Source organism: Lactuca serriola, chromosome 3 (genome assembly GCF_051521515.1).
Source record: "Lactuca serriola cultivar US96UC23 chromosome 3, Lser_US96UC23_V15, whole genome shotgun sequence".
In the NCBI taxonomy this organism is placed as follows: Eukaryota; Viridiplantae; Streptophyta; class Magnoliopsida; order Asterales; family Asteraceae; genus Lactuca; species Lactuca serriola.
In genome coordinates this window covers 187,525,721-187,532,430 of record NC_136410.1, presented here as the reverse complement: position 1 = coordinate 187,532,430, position 6,710 = coordinate 187,525,721, and the positions used below count along the sequence as shown (strand labels likewise).

General features: G+C 35.7%; 1 pseudogene; it reads right to left on the bottom strand.

Annotated features, from left to right (window-relative positions):
• Positions 1-3,895: 3,895 nt before the first annotated feature.
• Positions 3,896-5,644, bottom strand: LOC145094764 (NADH dehydrogenase [ubiquinone] flavoprotein 1, mitochondrial pseudogene; annotated as a pseudogene).
• Between the last annotated feature and the right edge of the window lie 1,066 nt (positions 5,645-6,710).

Below are 6,710 nucleotides of genomic sequence, written 5' to 3'. Positions count from 1 at the left end.
ACAAATTAAGAATCAAATCAAACAAAAGAATAGGATTGGATCGGGCTTGATCAACAAAAATTTATTGGATCACAACAAATGGGTTTTTCAACAAAAATTTAGATCCAACGAGTCAAATGATCACAAATCAAAAACGTTACGCACGATTTTAACAAAATTAAGAGAGATCATAGAGAGAAACTCACCAAAATTGTTCAAGTTGCGACAAAAATTGCCAAACCGAGAATCGTTCTTCAAAAGTCACGTTGATCGTGAAAACCAAGCTCTGATACCAATTGTAGTGACAAAGAACATGGTTTGGCATGCGGAATTAAAGCTTGCACAATTGAACATGGTGATTTGGGTGTTTAAGAGATATATTGAATGTATTTGGTGTTACAAAAAAGGACTAGATCTAGACTACATAATTAACACACACTTACACACTCACTTCTACATCTCTCAAGCACACCTCTATAAGTGGACAAACCCACTATTTATAGAGGTGTTTACATGTCTCTCTCTCACTCTCTAACAAATGGGTCTAAGGCTAAAGCACCACATGCAAGTGGGTTTTACAAAAGTCAAACATTTACAAAGTCATGAATGAATAACTTTGCAACCCCAACAAAGGTCAACATGGACTATTGACCTTGACTGAGGACTTTGACTTCGACCAGGGGTTGACTAGTGGGTTATGGAGTACCTTATAAGGTTAAGGACTTATGAGTATAATGTACTATGATAATAGGTGGTGGAGCCTATGTCAAGTGATCCAAGAGTTGGAGTTTACCTTTCGTGTCACATCTGCAAGGTGAGTTGTCCTCACTATATCGATAGGGTCTACGGCGCCAAGGCCGGCCCTTTAGTTGCTATTGTTATGGTATGCTACATGTGGTTATGATCTGTTAGATTGGAAATCAGGGTAGACATTATGTTATGCTCTTATGATCCGTAGGGATTGGTATGTTAGTGACCTACTAGGTAGGTACTCTAGTTACAGGAGAATTCTATGATTGATGATCAGTGTGACAGATATGTTTGATGTTTGTATATGCATGTATATGATAGTATGCGCACATGGTTATTGTTTGTGGTTGGGTTGAGGCGGTCCTGCTTTGTGCTGAAGGCCAATATACCCTATGAGCGGTCCGGGGAGACTGTAGGCCCACGTGGCGGACCAATCATGTCGAAGGCTCGGGATAGATTCAGACAGATTGTAGGCCCGGTAGGGCGGTCCAGTCAGGCCGATGGCTTAGTATGCATGTTGATTGATTGATTATTACTGATATGGTATTGTCAGTGTGGTATTGGTATTTTGGGGGTAGCTCACTAAGCCCTCGAGCTTACAGTTTTCAGTTTATTGTTCCAGGTACTTCAGGAGATCATGCAAAGGCGAAGGCGTGACCGTACCGCTCCTCATCCTTTTGTTATGATTTTTGGGACACTCTGATGGAAAATGATTGAAAACATTTTGTAAACAATGCTATTTGGTTTTTATTTATGATTGAAAAAGTTTAAATTTGGCGTAAAATTTATGGATGTTACAATAGTGGTGGGTATCACATCATCACCACACTTCTTACCACTAACCATGAGATACATACCACTAAACACACCACTCCACCTCTTTTTTTAATTAAATTTAATTAAAAAATACAATAAAAACATATTTTTTTAAACTAGTTATTTATTCAATAAAAAAAACATTACGTTAATTTAAAAAACAACTTAAAATAAAATAAAATAAAACGATAAAAATACAAACACAAACAACTTATAACCATAAAACCATATTTTTTAAACAATCTATTTTGGAGAATCCTTAAATTTTAGCCAAGCTTTGAGATGTGTAAATGGTTTGTGGTTTATGTCTTTGTATTGATGAATGACCACAACAACTAGATGGATATCGCCTTCGTGTTCGTTGTTTATAACAGAGTTATAAATTCTGGCGAACTCGTGACATTTTACCCTTATATCATGATACTTGGAACATATTTCATCAAGCTATTGCTAACTTCTCTTCTTCCTCTTCCGATCAATTCCATATTTTGGGAGTCATGGTTTTTGAAAGATCAAGAAACACAAGTGTGTGATTCTGAGAGAAGAATTGTGTGAGATAGAAGAAGGTGTATTGTGGTATGTATGTAGTAGGTTTATAATGATTTTTTATTAGGTAAAATTTAAAAAAAAAAAAAAAAAAAAAAAAAAAAAAAAAACCCTAAACTAGTCATTAGAAGTATTAAATTGCGAATCAAATTCAATTGGCCATTGCTCTCCGTTGTATACACCACGAACACTGAGGACCACGACTCCTTGGGGTGGTGTGTATGGTGGTTTTCCGTGGCAACGTGTGCCATGGACTCATCCGTGCTTTGTATACCGTTTGGTCTATTATAAAGTTATTATAAATAATAAAAAGGTCGAATATATAACTAATAATCTTAAATATCATTGTTAAATTATTCAATACTTTTAACGTATATACCAAGTTCTAAAGGGAAATCTCTAGAAAAATCCTAAATTTTTACCTTAATTTACTAAAAAGTCTCAAACTAAATTTTCTTTACGAAAAAGCATAAATTACCGGTAAAAATGACGATTTGACCCATTTTTTCCGGTTTTCCGGTTTCATTACTTACATGTTTCATTAAAGTCTCATTATATTACCCTAATTTACGAATAAGTCCCAAACTAAAATTTAGTGATGATTTGACCATTTTCTCTATGTAACATACATTTTACCGGTTTCATTGTTGGCCCGGACGCCTAGTCATTAAATGAGATGATGAGATGAATATGTTGAGTTATATAATGCTATGTTTAGCATAAAACTTGATATCCTTATGTATTGTATATTTTTCTGGAAATAAAATGCATCTAACGAAAACTACAATAATTACATAAACTAACAACAACTACGTTATTTTTTACGTTTATAAAAAAATATCAAATTGTCTATCTAATATTATGTAACCCAATATATCCATCTCATTAGACATTAACCCATTTTCTGCCATTTTTTCCTGGAAACACACATTTTATTGGTTTCATTGCTGATCTACATACATAGCCATAAACGAGCCGATGAGATGAATATCAAATTTTACAGTAAACGTAGCATTATATAACCCATTGTATACATCTTATCAGCTAATTTATTGACTAGGTGTCTAAGCCAACAATGAAACCGATAAAATGTATGTTACATGAAGAAAATGGCCAAATCATCACTAAATTTTATTTTGAGATTTATTCGTAAATAGGGTAAAATAACGGGATTTTAGTGAAACATGCAACTAATAAAACCGGTATACCGGAAAATGGGTTAAATCATCATTTTTACCGGTAATTCATGCTTTTTCATAAACAAATTCTAGATTGAGACTTTTTCGTAAATTATGATAAAAATTTAGGACTTTTCTGGAGATTTCTTATTTTTAAAACAATGAATACATTAAACAAATTTGATAAACATTTTATCCTACTAAATAAAGATCTTTTTTCCATTTGTCATATTCTTATTCATTTTGCCACATGTAATTTTATGGTTATTTTAAATTAATTTTTATTCCACATGTCATTTTTATGGTTTTTTCTATTTTATTAAATTCCTCATATTATTTAAATCTAATAATAAATGCATATCATTTTCATTAATGGACTTTCCTTCTAATTTCAAAATTACTAAATTAAAGTTTCATTAATTTCTTTTATTTATTTATCTAAATTATTTGTTTAAATTGAAAAGAAAAAAAACACTTAAATTTCTATAATTCAATATTTTCTTACTTTTTTATAAATTCAAACTTCTCAAATATTTTAAATTTTATATTTAAATTTTCTTTTAAATAAATTCATAATACATGACTCTCACTATTTAATAATGTCAATGGAATTTCCTTTTTTTTTAACTTTATAACTATATCCACACAACTGTAACATCACTTTGAACAATATACTTTCACATCTTATAAAAGTTGTGTTGCATATTTTGCCCATCAAATTTGTTTTATTAACCAAACAAATAAAACCAAAAAAGTACCAATAGGATGAATTCACATCCTTAAACGCCTCACAACAACTCAAAAACATGCCAACCAAAAAAAATATCAATTACCCGCACATCGCAACTCTCTATCTGCATTCTCCTTAATCCGCCTCTCAAGCTCCGGCCTAAAATGGCGTATAAGACCTTGCACCGGCCACGCCGCCGCATCACCCAGCGCACAAATCGTATGCCCTTCAATCTGCTTCGTCAACTCATAAAGCATATCGACTTCCTCCATTTTCGCATTCCCGACCTTCATCCGCTCCATCATCATCCACAACCACGTCGTCCCCTCCCTACACGGCGTACATTGGCCGCAGCTCTCATGCTTATAAAAATACGCCAACCGTGCAATCGCATCCACGATATCCGTTGACTTATCCATCACAATCACCGCCGCCGTTCCCAGCCCAGACCCCACATCTTTCAGTGCATCAAAATCCATCAACACATCATCACACACAGTTTTAGGAATCAACGCCACCGACGAACCACCGGGGATCACCGCAAGTAAGTTATCCCAACCACCACGAACACCACCGCAATGCCGCTCTAGCAACTCCTTTAACGGGATACTCATCTCCTCTTCGACTGTGCATGGTTTGTTTACATGACCGGAGATACAAAACAATTTCGTCCCGGAATTATTCTTCCTCCCGAAACCCGCGAACCATTCTGGGCCACGTCTGAGAATCGTCGGAGCAACGGCGACCGTTTCCACGTTTGTGACAGTCGTTGGACATCCGTAAAGACCGGAGTTCGCCGGAAACGGAGGTTTCAATCTGGGTTTCCCTTGTTTCCCTTCGAGACTTTCAATAAGTGCAGTTTCTTCACCGCAGATGTAAGCTCCGGCGCCGAAAGCTATATGAACATCGAAATCGTACCCTGAACCACAAGCGTTTTTTCCTAATAAACCGGCGGAGTAAGCTTCGATTCTTGCCTTCTCGAGGCTGAGTCGTTCGTTAACGTATTCTCCCCGGATGTAGATGTAGGCGGCGCATGCTCTCATCCCTACGCCGGCGACTAAACACCCTTCAAGTAGTTTATGAGGATCATGTCGCATGATTTCTCGATCTTTGCAGGTTCCTGGTTCACTTTCGTCTGCGTTGATTACAAGATAAGATGGTCGGCCATCGGAGGCTTTTGGCATGAACGACCATTTAAGCCCCGCCGGAAAACCAGCTCCACCGCGACCACGTAAACCGGATTTCTTGATTTCTTCAACGATCCAATCGGTGCCTTTGTGTATTAGATCTTTGGTTCTATGCCAATCACCACGTTTTCTGGCGGATTTGAGATAAGGATCGTGTACACCGTAGAGGTTGGTGAAGATGCGATCTGAATCGTTTAAGTTGCCGAAGTGGGATTTTTCCGGTGGTGGTTGTGCGGTGGTGAAAAGACGAGTTCCCAGCATGGAACTCCCATTGTGATGCCATGTCGAAGAAGCTCTTTGTAGAGAAAGATTAATCCTCCTCATGAATTAAATCAGAAATTGCTAAGAAAATTAAAAGAATTTAGAAAAAAGAATGTGGTTCTGAAATATAAATTTCCCGGCGATGAGCATATTCATGCATGATTGAATGTATTTGCAAAATGATAATGATCAGTCACTGATCCGATTTTCATGACGAAGGTTTGCAAGGAAGGCAATGAATTAGTCAATATCATTTTACTATAACTAAATGAGACCAACTTTTGTTGAATAATTAGATTATGAACTCGATGGGTCAAATGTTATCAAGTTCTTGAAATTAAATTAAATTTGTAATAACTTGATTTGCATTTCATTTATACATTTTGAATCGAGTATTTTATTTTTATGAAAAGTAAATTCGATAAATGTTTAACATATTAAAATATTAAAATGAACAAATTATTGAAATAGTCATTATGGTTTGGTTAAATTTGCGTGTTTGGTCCCTAACTTTTGTTTTGCACTCGGATTGTCCCTATTGTTTTATTTGGTTGTATTTTTCGTCACTCACAGACATGAAAAGACTATATTCGCCCATCCCCCAAGATGAAAAGACTATATTACCCTTTCTATTCTTCTTTTTCATTTTTTTGCTATTTTATTTATTATTTATTAATTAAAGAAAAATAATTACTGAAATCGTCCCTCCCACTCGCACCACAACCACCATAAGCCACCGACAACCACCACAGGCCACTGAAAACCACCACTAGCCACTGAAAGCCACCATCCACCACCTGTAATCACCACCAAGCAATTCCAACATCACTAGCATCCACCGATTTTAGTTCTAATACAGACCACATAATTGATTTAATTAATTCACACCCTAACATCAAATCCTGAAAATCAAACTTGAACATAGAAATCAAAACCTGAAAACAAAAACCAAAACCATAACAAAATCAAATTCTTAAATAAAAAACCTAACCAAAGTCAAATACCAATATCCCAAAATCAAAACCTAAACTGAAATGAAATCCAGATATGGAATCAAAACCCAAAAGCAAAACCTAATATGAAAATGACGATGAAAGAAAAATTGATGAAATCCTTGAAATCAAATATGGTTTTCTAGAAGAATGGGGTTAAATAACAACACTCAGTGAAGGAGATGGTCGTGGTTGGAGGATTTTGACGGACACGATGCTCCATCTATTCAGGTAGATGGCGAAGAAGGAAGAGCGAGGATGGAGCGGCGGA